This window comes from Alosa alosa, chromosome 6 (assembly GCF_017589495.1).
Source record: "Alosa alosa isolate M-15738 ecotype Scorff River chromosome 6, AALO_Geno_1.1, whole genome shotgun sequence".
In the NCBI taxonomy this organism is placed as follows: domain Eukaryota; kingdom Metazoa; phylum Chordata; class Actinopteri; order Clupeiformes; family Clupeidae; genus Alosa; species Alosa alosa.
Genome location: NC_063194.1, coordinates 36,602,848 through 36,617,224, shown reverse-complemented (window position 1 = coordinate 36,617,224; position 14,377 = coordinate 36,602,848). Strand labels below are relative to the sequence as shown.

The window sequence follows — 14,377 nt, the reverse complement described above, 5'->3', positions numbered from 1 at the left end:
GCCGACTCTAGATCGGCTAGGAAGGGTCGGCGAAGGTGGCTACTTCGCTCGGCGGAGGCTTTACAACACGCCCCCGGCGTCGCGTTCCGGAGACGCCGGACATTGTACCTCAGCGCCCTCTCCCACACCGAAGGGAGGGCAGACCGTCCCGGCAGCGGCTGTCGACCCGGGCGGACTGTCCTCAGTCATTTGTGCCGCCAGCGCCGCCCAGGCGAGGGCCGGCCCTGCGCCAAGTCAGAATCCCTCCCAGACGTGGCGATACCCATGCGCCTACCAGTGCCCGGTTGGTCTGGGTAGCCGGGCCCACCGAGGTCGAGGTGAGCAAGCCGTTAAGTGATGGAGTGAGTGCGGCGGAGAAAAGCGCCGCACCTCTCCTGACACTACACCGCATGTTGGTGAAGAACCTGGTGCTAACCACCGTAGAGCGACCTGATTCTGGGTCATCAGGGTTTTAGATGCGTGGCTGAGCAGCTCCATGCTGCGATCCATTGGAAAATCAAACCTCGATCCAAGCTTTGTCTGCAGCAGACCCCAGAGAGGGAGCCTCCGGGGCGCTAGATCCCGACGGTCCCCTTCTCCGTCCTCCTTCCAGTCAGGTTGGCCCATGGGCTGGCCACTTGTGTGTCCCGCAGAGAGTGGAGAGGTGAATGGGGAGTGAGTGCTACTCTTAAGGGGAGACCCCTCAGAGCTGAGGGTCAGAGGTCTGGAACATCACCAGGCCTGTTAAAAAATGAATGGGAGTGAGTGTCACTCTTCTTAGGGGGCAGACTCCTCCACCGCCCCCCTGGGGTGGAGGGAGCTACCCTTTTTTTTTTGCTGAAATTTTTTTCTAAGTCCAGAGCTGGAGGGTCAGGAGGCCTGGAACATCTCCCAGGCCTGTTAAAAAAAATGGAATGGGGAGGAGGTTACTCTCTTAGGGCAGAACTCCTCTCACCCCCTCCCTCCCAAGTGTGGAGGAGCTGCCCTTTTTTTTGCTGAAATTTTTCTAAGTCCACAGGTAGACCATGGGTTTGAGTTTTAGGTAAGCTGAAATTTTCTGTCCAGTTAAGTCACTGAAATTTTCTAAGTCCACAGGTAGACCATGGGTTTGAGTTTTTGAAGGGCCGCTGAAGAGTTATCCCTTGAGAGGTTAGTTTTAAGTGGGGAACAGTGCAGCAGTACTTACTGGTGCTTAGCCTGGTTCTCTAGGGGGGTGTTTTGGTGTTGTGTGTGTGCGGGGTTAGGGGTGCCTGGCCCCGGGTAGGTGGTGTGAGGTGTGGAGCTCCCTTCACGCTGAAATTTTTTTCTAAGTCCACAGGGTAGACCATGGGTTTGAGGTTTTGCAGGGCTGTGCTTTTGCAGCATTAAACCTTGAGAGGTTAGCTTGCCTCGGGTACAGTGCACCAGTGCACGGTGCTTAAGCCTGGTTTTCCTGTAGGGGGGTGTCCGGGTGGGGTATTTTGCAGTTTGTTGGGGGTTAAGGTGTCACCCCTGCAGGTGGTGCTTTCTCCCTGGTAGGTGGTGCCTACCCTGGGGTAGCCACATTGAGTGTGTGTGTGTGTTGTGTAAAGCGCTTGCCAGCCTGCCTGGCTGCCTGCAAGAAAGAGGACACTGGTGGGCATTGAAAAGTGCTTTTTATTAGCAGAGATACACACATTAATGCACATTATTATCCCATTTTCCCCCATTTTCACCTTTTCAAAGTCACTCAAAAGTCGGATGCACTGGTTGATTGATCGGTCCCTGTGCTGAATGCTGCTGTGCTTTTGCTGAGAAGGATAATAGTCAGTGTCTGTCCCTAAATCTTTCGCTGCTTTGGGTCAAGACCATGGTCCCCCACCACTACCAGCATCATCATCATCATCACCAATAGCAGCAGCCCTCACCTCATCTCCGCAGAAAGACTCAATGACTTCAATATGTTCTGTCTGATTTTCCTGCGGCTTCTTCGACGCTGGCTTCTCCACCCACAACATAGAACTTTGTATGTTTGAGTCGTGACACATGCCTTTTGTTAACAGCCTTTCTTCCCTCTGTGCACAGTGTTCTGTCTGCATAGGTGGATATGGCTGTCCTTATATCACCCAGACTGGGCGCCCCTTTCAGGACCGAAGCTTTCCAGAGGGGTCCAACATGGGCCTATTTTTTTTGCATTTCATGGACCTGGTGAAAAACAACAGATTTTTGGGGTGGCGATGCATTACCAGGCAGCCCTCGGCCTAAAAGCGGCGTAGTCTGTTATGTGATCCATGAGGGCTCTGGATACCGTGACCATGGCAGGGCCGCACGAAGCTACCTGATCTTGTGGCCGCCACCCCTGATGCTGAAGGTGTCTCTGTAGGCCTCGGGCGCGTTTAATGTCATCCACTGTCATCCCCACGAATCACGCGACTTTGCGGTGCCCGTGGTCGAAGACCATGACCCCGTCAGAAGCCCGCTCTGGAGACAGCCGCGGAGCTGCTGGGGCACGTAGCCAAGCCATAGAGTGCTTAAGGGAGGTCTGCTTTGGACAGGCGGGCAAAGTCCAGGTCCCAGCTTGGTATAAGCCTGTCGCATTTTTTTTTCTCTTGTGATCCATTCGCTGGAGCACTACTTTGGCCCTAAGCCGCCTTCTTCCAATGCAGCTTACGCGCTGCAACACGTGGAGCTGACGACCTTGGATGAGAGTCTGACTTTGGGCAGCGTTGTTGGTGGCGAATCTCAAAAGGCCTCCACGCCCATCAGTACGTGCGTTGCTATTGTGGGTTTGAGCCTGCTGTTAAGATTTTTCAAGTACACGCTCAACCTGGCCTCGCCGCTCAGGAATACCAGAGTCGCGGTCAACATCACCCTGTCCGCCCGCCATGTACAGAAACTTTCTGACATAAGCCGATCTCTGGCTAAGATTCTGACCGCTTTGGAGTTCATTTCTGGGCCGAACTGGGAGTCTTCAAAGGCTAATGATTTTGTCCAGTCTTGGGGTGACGGAGGTGTGGGCCTGGCATCCTCCGGTAGTCATGTTCTGTGTCCCTGCCCCTCTGTGACCCGGGCGGTGGATGGCGGTCTTTGGGGAGACTTCGCCGCCGAGGCTGGGCGCTGGTGCCAACGAGACCCTGAACCCGCCAGACTCGGTGACCTTGGCACGAGAGAGGGCCGGGCTGGCCTGAGGCGGGCATTGTCAGGCGCTTGTCAGCCTCAACCTTCTTGCACAAGCTGTCCACACTTTGACTCAGCACATTCAGGTTTCTCTCAGAGCGCAACGCCGCCGCAAAGTCTGTGTGTTCGGCCTGCGCCCGCTCGGCTCCATCGCTGCCTTTTGGCACGCTTTTGCATGAGCTCAGAGAGCCGAGTCCCACCTTTCCCGTGCACGCCACCAGGTGTTTGTCCAGACGGATCTAGCAGTTGTGACGGCTGGCGATTCGCCAGGGGGGGCAGCGGAGCTTCCTAACCTCAGGGGGGGGTTAGTGTGCCTTCCTCGTCCGGACGATGTCCCGAGCTTCTGGCGCCAGCGGACTGTGTCTGTAGTTTCTAGCCTCCTGTGAGATGTGAAAAAGGTCACAGTGTTAGAAGCGCCTGGGCCACAATACAAAAACACACACACACACACACACTTGAATAAACATGATGGATCTCTCAGCTTACATGTTCTCACCTTCATGACGGACACTTGGATCAAGAAAGCCATGTTTCAGCCAAACATTTATAGGCCACATCATTGGTTAATTGCCACTGATTAGGTTAGGGTTAGGGATAGGGGTAATAGCCACAAGTGCACCGGGTGCAGTTGGTTTTTGCCACAAGTCGAGTGCAGCGTTGGTGTTACACTGGCGGCACCCCCCATGCGCCCCCATGTTTTCTGACGCCCGACGCAATGGCTTACCCCCCTGCCTCGCTGTGACCTTATACGCGGAGATAGGCGGTTGGCTAGGGCCAGAATCGTATGTGAATCCGCAGCTAGCGACATGTTCATCACATACGACTCTTGACTTAGCGGGTTTTCACTCTTGGCCCTTAGTGGCAGTATGGGAGAATGACAGTCTGTTACATTTTTTCCATCACATACGAAGTCTTGAGTTAGCGGCTTTTCAGTCTTGGCCCCTTAGTGGCAGTATGGGAGAATGACAGTCTGTTACATTTTCCATCACATACCTAGTCTTGAGTTACGCTTTTTCAGTCTTGGCCCCTTAGTGGCAGTATGGGAGAATGACAGTCTGTTACATGTTCATCACATATGACTCTTAAGTTAGCTTGGAGGTTTGTTAGGGCGGAATCATATACTTAACCAAGAGGTATACCATGGGTTTGAGATTTTTTTGGCTCTGCTTAAGGCTTTAACCCTTGGAGGTTAGCTTAAGTGGGCACAGTGCACCAGTACTTATCGGTGCTTAAGCCTGGTTGTCCATGGGGGGGGTTTGCCACTTTGTGTTGCGGGCTTAGCATAGAGGGTGTTAGCTAGTTTGATTAGCGTGTTTAATTTGGGTTAAGTTTAGGAGTCCTATCAAGAGAAAAAATATGAGAAGATTAAATGAAAAGACATTTTCATCAAATATTTTAATATTCGGTTTTGAACACAAGGTATAAATAGGGGTGCTCTGGCTTGAGTGCCATTCAGAGCCGCACAGGACCAGGCGATTGTAGATAGCATTTCACTAGCAATTGCCATCGCTAGTCCTTGCACTGTGTCCATTGCTAGTCATTGTCATTGCTAGTATTGCTAGCTAGTCATTGCCATTGCTAGTATTGCTAGTACTGCCCATCCAGTACAATGGAAGTTGAAGATGTTGACACTGGCCATGTTGTCACGGCCATTGAGAACATCAGCAACCTTGAAGCCGCTTGGGCTCTGGCGCTGTGAGGCTTTTGTGAAGGGGGGTGTTGGATCACGTAGGAAATTTCAAGTTCCCGTGCGTGTTTTAAAAGGGCCGAAGCTGGCCCCGGCAGTGGCGCGACTGGCTGGGGCACCGTACGCCGGCGACCCGGGTTCGATTCCCGCCCCGTGGTCCTTTCCGGATCCCACCCCGACTCTCTCTCCCACTCACTTCCTGTCAATCTCCACTATCCTATATAATTAAAGGCATAAAAGCCCAAAAAATATATACTTTAAAAGGGCCGCTATGGTCACCTCTGCTGGGTTGGACATGACGCCCTCCTAATAGAGGGACTGGTTGCTGTCGGGATAAGGTGGTTCCCCGCCTTAAAATACTTTGAGGGGAGGACCAGGCGGGTTAATTGGGACGGAGGTCATTTCTGGAGGTTTTTAACAACGATGGAGACCGGGGTTGACGACGACAACCAACCTGTCACTCCAGAATGAAATCATCCGGTTCATTGTGGACCGAACCTGTCGTCAACTTCGGGGATGCAATGGTATCGGGAGTGGGGGGCCCGTGGATCCCCGATGTCCTACAAAGGCTCTCCCTTCCATCTTCAGTTGCCCCAAAACCCGCAGGACGAGGACAGACAACTGAAGCTCATGACTTTCGTGAGCTGCATAGGCCTTATACAGAACGGGACATTTGTCGAATTTGAGCGGCTGTTGGATCTTTATAGGACCTTACCTATGACAATCAAATGGGCTCAAGGATGCAAAAGTCTTCGGAAATTTCACGCTGCCCCATAACATCAAGGGGATGCAGCTGTACCAGTTCGACCGGGCATTTCCTAAAAGTAGGTCCTGAGAGGGTGGGTCCCAGCTGTGTGCAGCAAAATCCTCCGGCAGAGGAGAGCCATCCAGAGCCGGAAGAAATGCAGCTGTTGCAGGAAGAGGACCACGCCCCTGAGCCTCAAGGGCAATGGTTATGCCTGCAAACACCAGCCGAAAGTGTGGTCTGCCAGGGAGCTTAGTTTGGTGCCACTGACTGGGAGGGAAGACTGGCATACAGCCAGTACTTGAAGAGCTGCCAGGACCTTGGGTTGCTTGCTAGGTCGCTCAGGGCCTTTAAGCAAAAAGAGATTAGAAATGCAGAGTTAGAGTTAGGGTTAGTGTTTTATTTTACTTTGTTTTGACTTTTTTTTTTACGCATGAGTGTGTGAGACCCTGATGATGGCAACCGTAAGTCGTGTTCTTGGCTAGGGTTAGATTAGAGTTGAGGGTGTATATAGTTTTAGTGTGGTTTGCTACGTGGTTTTGCTGTGGTTTGCTGTGTGTGTAGTTAGTGTGTAGGTTAGTTTAGTTTAAATAAAAAGGGCTGCTTATACAGAAACCTCCACGCGGTGCAGTTTGAAACTGCTGATTGGTAATATATACCAACAGCAGGCTAATATCTGTATACAAGGTACCAACAAGCACGAAAACATATGGAAACCATGTCCAATGCATTCCTCTCATCAATACATATCCATTGACTCCCATTATGAATCGTTTTTTTCCAAAAGTGGGTTCTGAAAAAAGTTCCCACAGAAAGTGTATAGGAGTACGTTTTAGGGTTAGGTTTAGGAAATTAGAATTAAAATTTATTTTGGTGGGTAGTTGTTTTGACTATTATGCACTGGCCAGTTGTTCTCTTCCACTATTCCCATCTAAAAATCAAATAAAAGTTAAAAAAGAAGAAATAAAAGAGAGGAGCTATAACCCTAGTCTGTCAACTCACAGACAGGGCCTTGTATGTCATGTCCCCATGGACTCGAACCCCACCAGCTGGTCGCCCAGGCCCCTCATGGTCTGGGGACTGCCCTCGATCATCCTACGCCTGTCGTCGATGGCTGCCACCAAAATGCATCTGTAATTTATTTACTTACTTGCCCTTGTGGTAAATCATATGTGGGCAAAACATCTAGAGATCTAAAAATGCGGATTGCAGAGCACAGAAGTACTAAGATGTAAGAACTGAAATTATCCTGTAGCAGCTCATTTTGTGGAGTTTAATCACCCCATTTCTTCATTAAAATACATTGGAATCGAGAAGGTGACTCTGCCCCCTAGGGGTGGTAACCTAGATCTGTTGTTATCAAGAAGGGAACATTTTTGGATTCACCATCTTAGAACTCTAGCACCTCACGGTTTGAATGTGGATTTTGATTTAAAATGTTTCTTGTGATTGATTTAAAATGTGTCTTGTGATTGATACTTGACATATAGACTTACTATGATTAACGGATGATATTATTTATGATGATCCATTTGGACTGATGCTGTAATATTGTCTTTTGATCTTTTTTTTTTTGTTTTTTCCTCCTAAAATAACAGAATGTAGTACTAAAGATGTGGACTATGATTGAAAAAAACTTATGTTGATTGTTATGTGAAAACCTTGTGTCCAACCCTTCATTGTAACCAATTGAACACTAATTGACACCTGTTTGTAACCTAATTATGTGTCAGGTGGGAGCAATTAAGCTTCCCCTTTAAAAGGCAAGGTACTACCTGTTATTTTACACGTGACCTGAGGAAGGCCGACAGGCCGAACGTTGTCACATTAAAGGCTTATTTGTGTAACTTCGGGAGTGTGCGCACACTCTCTCCTTTTGCCACCAAAATGCAGTCAATGTTTGTTGGTAATTATGAATATCTTGTGCTTGGACAGACATGGATCAAGTCTGACACACATTGTTTTGAGCTTGGCTGTGCCTGCTTTATTAAATCAGAAATGTCTTTTTTGCACTCATTGATGGTTTTGGTTGCTGCTAAAGAGGAAGAATAAAAAGAACTAGAAAATGTAATTCCAGGGTAGGCCAGGTTGAAATCTATTTTAAAGTTAACCAATAATCAGGGAGAAACCAGATGTCTACTGAATTTGCATTCTTATAGAACTTATAGAATTGCTGTCTTATCTATCTATTTATCAGTTTTAATTCTGAACTGGCAGCAACAGCTAGGCCTCAGTTATTGGTATTAGGTCAAATTTGATGGTGATACTACACTGAAGAATAAAAGAGATGATCAGTTTTAGATAGAACTTAGGTTAGAATCCTGATTTTCACACAGCACAGCTCAGGTCTAAAAACAGAGGTCTAACAGCACAGCTAAGTTTCACAGATGTCACAACACAGGTATGATTCAAAAGTATGAATAGTTGACAAATCACGATTCACAGGTATACATGTTCCATATAGTTTAATCCTCACACAACAATATAGTTCTCAGAATATCTCAGTGTTGATCTCAGATAAGTCTCAGTATGGTTAAATGGTATGTGCACAGATATGTTGAGATATGGTAGCAACATTGTCAGAGATGTATGGTTGACAGGTGTGCACACAGACAGGCACACACGTAATGTCATACACGGTCATCACCACTGGTCTGGTCTGGAGCCTAAAAGGCAAAAGCAAACAAGTTTAACAGTTATACCAAAACAAGGAATGTCTGCAATTGTACAATTGTTCAATACAACTAAGGTATTTAAGTGAAGTTGTTACATTACATTAGGCTGACACATTATAACCTAACGAATAACATGGGTAAACAGTTTAGGTTTTAAAACAATTCTCTCAACAATTCTAGGACAATTAAAAAAAGTAGAGTAGGCCTACAATACAATTGTTGCACCATCAAGCCACTGGTAGTTAAATACTAGCATAATATTAAATTGCAAACAAAGCAGAATTCTGTGTTTTATTGTTTTCAGTTTTAGTATAGGTGATGGCTAATCAATTTTTTAAAAATATAAAACGAACAGTTTAGAAAAACTTTGCAGGCAAAGTGTTTGTTGTTGATGTCGATAATCATATGAGTAAGGACGGATCATTTCCTACAGATTACGATGTACTAGAACTGTGGGGTGTACTACTTAATCTCGATTAGTGGGTTAGCGAGGTATGTTGGGCGCCAAAGCTAGGGTATGCTGTGACATGAAAGTGGATTTGTTTTAGTGTCGCTATATCACCATGGCATCTTATGCTGTCGACCAAACCTGGTCTGGAGGAGGTTATGTGCTAAGTTATAGCTCAAATCGTGTAATCTACTGCCCACTGACCAATCAATTGTCTTAAAAACGAAGTTATCTCACGTAGGATTCTGTCATATATCTTACAGGTGGAGCTCATATCTACTAACATTTTGGATCTCGAATGCTTTAATAGTGCTGTCGTGCAAATATCCCACTGTGACATGCATACCATACAACAACTGATGACAATTGATTTATTTGATGTTATATGTTAGACACAAAAATTACCGCAGTGTAGATTAAGCTATCGCTCATGAATGCGAAGTAATTGTTTTTAAATAGGCGGTCTTGTGCGTCTCCACGTTTCCGCGATTGGCCAATGTCATCCCAACACCGAGAACGCACACAAATCTGAGATGAAAGCCTAGTTTGACAAATATATCACATAACTGCTATCGTAGTATCACTTAACGTTATACCCTGAGTCAAGGCTTTGTCAAGCCTCGATATGTCTACATAGCCTAGATATGTCTAACGTGCTTCGTAGTATACCCCACTGAGCTGAAAGCCTAGTTTGACAAATATATCACATAACTGATAAAAGCATCTGAGTCAAGGCTTTGTCAAATGTCTACATACCTATATGTCTAACGTGCTTATGTAATGGAAAGCTTGATTCATGTGCCAACACTTTAATTACAGTGCATGAAAAGTCCTTTGGATAAAAGGCTAAATGCATACACATAATGGTAATATTCACCTGTCCAGGACATGGTTCTGTTTCCCAGGGCTACCAGGAACATTGTTCAGCTGCAAAACAAACAAACAGGATTTATGTAAATTTCCTAACCCCTAAGCTTGGATCATCTACAGAAACAACAGCAATGAAAACAACAAATACACACACACACACACAAAACAAAAACAAGTTAAGGAAAAAATCATACCACTTCTTTTTTTTTGTCACTACATCTGCCGTGGAGCGTCCTGGGTTATTGAGCACAAAAAAGCCTTTGCTCTCCAATCTCTCAATGAGTGCACGGCAGGGATCTGCGCTGTTCATTAACTCCGCGATCTCACCGTATTCCCAACTTCTGGCCACCTTGGTCCAGTCTTTTTTGGGATGTCTTTGCTTGCCTGAGTCGTTCTTTTTCGCATTTCCTCCGTGTCTTTTTTTCATGCAGACCTTTCTCATATCGTGGACAAGTTTCCATACGGCTTTTTTGCATTTAAGGCAGTAAATGATTTGCCTGTCAGGTCCGTCCCTATAAAAAACATAAATAAACAATGATTTACACACTGTTACAACTGGCTCATGCAGACACGTGCAGAAACAACGGAAGAGTGGATAGGCCTAAAGAGGTTCATCACAATCCACATACACAGAGTCATGAGATCACTGGGATGTGCAATCCCATTTTTAAAATATCAACCTGCCAGGGACTGCAGATGAAAACTAGTTAGTGACTAAATCTGGTGCATTTACATGTTAAGGTCCTGTTGATTAATGTACACTGTTCCTTTCTTTCTTAAAATACATGTAAATAGACAATTGAGATGTATTATTAAGGAATTAGCAAGTATTCAGCGTTTTCTAATTCTTACATTGTATGCCACTTCAACAGCTGTCGATTTAAGTCAAACAACAAATGCACTTCAAGGCAGGGGTTACCTAGAAATCAAAATGAAAAATGAAGGAAATGACACTGTTATTACATGACACTGTTATAAGCAAACTTTTCACAGAATGAGGTGAATTTAGATAGATAGATAGATAGATAGATTTATTGATCCCCAGTGGAAATTCAAGGTCTCAGTAGCACACAGACAATACACACACATTCACTAACAGCAGAAAAAGTAATTAAAGTATATAATATAAAAACACAACTAAGCAAGGACAGTAGAAGAGAAATAATATACTAAATATACTAAAATACAAATTATACTAACTAACACTTTATCTAAATCAATTCTAAAAAACAGTATACACATAGTGTTGATTAATCAATCAAGAGGCACTTGCAATGACTGAGGCAGGGACTGAGCCTGTTATTCTCTGTGCATAGTAAGGTAAGGTAAGGTTCTCTGTGTGAGTGAGTGCAATGGTGATAGTGGTCATGGTGATAGTGCAAATGAGTAAGTCCAACAGTGTAACAATGCAGTAATAAAGTCTAATATATATATATATATATATATAATAACTATTTTAAGAAAAGGTATAAGTGTAGCCACAGCTCGGCTGTGGCATGGAGGGAGGGGTTATGCACATGTGCTAATGTGCTATCAGTGAGGCAGAAAGACAGTGGTAAAAGTTGCTAGTGGATTTAGTCACTCACTTTCTGTGTGTCTGCCACTGTCCCCAGCAACAAAAGGGGTGTATCTTAAAGTGTGTGTGTGTGTGTGTGTGTGTGTGTGTGTGTCGCACCCCCGCGATCTCCTCCTTTTGTGATCTCCACTGGTATTATACTACCTGTGAAGTCCGTGTGCATTATTCGCTGGCTGCTACCCGAACTGGCTATGTACTCCGGTAAGAGAGTCGCTGCAACCTTTGGTTTCGTTCAACAGATTTATTGAAATCCAGTTCCAGCAGGTGAATAAAGTGCTTGTTGCTTGCAATGGTATGTGTTCTTTGTGTGTTTAAGTGGGGGGGGTGTTTGTATGTGTGTGTGTGTGTGTGTGTGGTTTTCTGTAAATAAAGAAATACAAAATATATAAATATAAATTGTACATAAAGAATATAACATACATAAATATACATAAATATATACATATGTATGCACAAAATATACAGACTAATGAGCACTCGACAATATTCACTCTGCAATATACATAATTGCTATGCAATAAATAATTGCTGTGCAAACAACCGAAATGCTGAACGGCAATGGGAATCAACAGAAACCAATGCAGTAGAAATCTGGAGCTGCACCGTGTCTTTATAAACATTAACCACTAGATGGCACTCTAAGACCACGTATGGAGCATAACAGTAGCCTTCAGATCCAATAGTCATGTGACCGACTAGTGGCGCGAATATCACGACTATACACGAATATAACTAAATTGGCAACACTATCGCGAGTGCAACAGTTGGACTAATACTCAGCAGAATCGTAATTCACAAGTGTACTACAACATTGTATGAACATTCATCCATGAATAAAGGTATTACTATAACTACTGAATGTTATATTTGTGCAACAGGTTACTAGAATTACAACAGACATGAGCATGCTATACTGCAACTGTAGGCTACTAAAGTAAAATACCGTCAAGTTGACTACACAAAACAAGATACATCTAACACCAGTATGGAAAATAGTTGTACACTTACGTTTTCAATAACGCACACGGGCCCAATACCCCTAATGACGGGCTCATCTGTCCAGGGACCACACTAAAAAATAGGTTTGGGACCAGTAAAAATTGGTTTCTTGCTTCCTACAAATCTCTGACAACATATTCAATCTTACATTTTAGAAGATTCACATTTTAGACGATACTTTTATGTCTCTGTGACAAAAACTCGCGGAGCTCTAATAGTAAGCCTAAAAGTACAAAAAAAAGGCTATAGGTATGTATCTCACCGGCGGGATAGAGACGTCTCTGATGCTCAGTGTTGGGGAGTAATGAGATAGGCTACATGTAGGCTAATTGCGTTAGGTAATTTAATTACAAAATAAATGTAACAGTTATACATTACAGTTACTGGAGAAAAATGTGGGTTTGTTTGATAGCGTTAACCTTTACTGTTTTTTTCTTCTGACCTAGTCGGAGAACAGGGAGCTTGTTACCACTCCAGAGCCGAAGTTATCCGTAACTTCGGGGCTAAATCCCTGACATTCTATCTGAAAGTGGTTAGCAAATGAACGAGGATTTTGGTTTTATCTGCGGATTTATTTTTGCATTATTTTGAATATGACTAGCTCCAGTCTCAACAGCACGTTCCACACGCATCTCATTCTCAGTTCGAAAAACCTCCCCGCTTTCTCTCACTCCATCCCTGCGCACGGGGCTCTCTTAAAAGTGACCCCAAAGACTTTGTTTACAGGCCTTAACATCACTGCACTGACAAACTTTATCATCCAACAAATCAAGTTTCCATGGGCTTACCTTTAGCTGATTCCTTTGCTGCTGATAATTCTTCGTTGCTGTCTGTAAGCTACGTCTTCTCAGTTAAAGACGGGGGTGTGTGTGCCTGTTTTAAGGGCGGGCTGACGTCATGTTTTGGAGGTCGCGCTCTGCAATGATAGGCCGAGACAAGGATAGCCTAAAAGACTGCTCTATGGCAATACTGCTCCCCTATGGCGATATTGGTGAGCAGATTAAACATCCATACTTGCGTCAAGTAGGCTAAATTATTGTAAACCTTGATATGTTCAGGGGGAGGATAGTAGTATAAGGATTCACGTACAAACGAGTTCGAACTGAAAAGCGTGTTTATTCACCAGCCACAACGCCAAATCTAACTTTCCCTCTTCTTCCTTGCCACTTCCTCTCTCCATGCTAAGCATTCTGGGCCTTGTAGTTCTGGCCAGGTATTACAGTTCTTACATTATCTAGCAAGATACTTTCCTACAAAGCCACTTCCCATGACATACCTTGCGACTGTCTCAAAGCCATCATTGCCCTTAACAATGTGGACTATCCTATCCACACATCCATTGTTACTGTATAACACAATGTGTTAAACTAAACTTTAACATTTCTAGTCTGCCACATATTGGTAACTGTAGGCTACATCATCTGCTTGACGCCAGGCAGTTTCAGCCTGCAGGCCTGAATCTTGAATTTCCCCTAGGGATCAATAAAGTATCTATCTATCTATCTATCTATCTATCTATCTATCTATCTATCTATCTATCAGTGTTGCGCGGGTTTGGTCACAAGCGGCCCGCGGTCGCCCGATATTTTAATCAACCCGACAGCAACTCGGACCGCGAATATTAATTAGGACAAAATTATACCCGACCTGCGATCCGACCCGCTTATTTACAAAATGTGTGCTTTTGGTTATAGCCTGCATGCAGTGTGACAGTAGGCCATTTCTGTAAAACAAACTAATTTCTTTGCGAAACTTTATGCGGTAGAACTGCACGCAGTATGCAGGACATAATGTTTGCGCAGGAGAGAGAATGAGAATAAGAGCGCAAGCACGCATGCAACCACCAAGGATTAGAACACTATACGATTTGAAGGCCATGGACATAGGCCTACATCTTTCTTTCGAAAACAGAAATGGTGAGGCAAGGTATAGGCAAGAGAGATACGTTGCTGGTCAAAACGTTAGCGTAAGAACTGGTTTATAATGCTGAATGAAGCACAAAGCACATTTACTAAAGCACATCCACTGTTTAAAGTCACAAACACAACGAACTAAGGTAACTTTTATGCATGCGCGAACCTATAGCCTACCGGTAGGTATGGCTGTGTAGTCTGTGCCTGCCATAACATTTATTCCTGCAGGCTGCCCGTTTTGGCTGTCATACTTTTAAATGGCTTCGCAAGAAGTAGGCCTACATAGACCATAACTTGTACTACTGTCATCTTCTAAGAACTTTTCCCAATATTTCCCATAGCTTAGGCCC

At 44.8% G+C, this 14,377-nt stretch overlaps 1 long non-coding RNA gene across 1 annotated transcript; it reads right to left on the bottom strand.

The window, feature by feature from the left end:
• Positions 1 to 10,012: 10,012 nt before the first annotated feature.
• Positions 10,013 to 13,597, bottom strand: LOC125296774. Its single transcript, XR_007193853.1, has 3 exons — positions 12,903 to 13,597; positions 10,392 to 10,458; positions 10,013 to 10,051 (listed from the first exon to the last, which is right to left on the bottom strand). It is a non-coding gene; the product is annotated as an uncharacterized LOC125296774 (long non-coding RNA).
• Between the last annotated feature and the right edge of the window lie 780 nt (positions 13,598 to 14,377).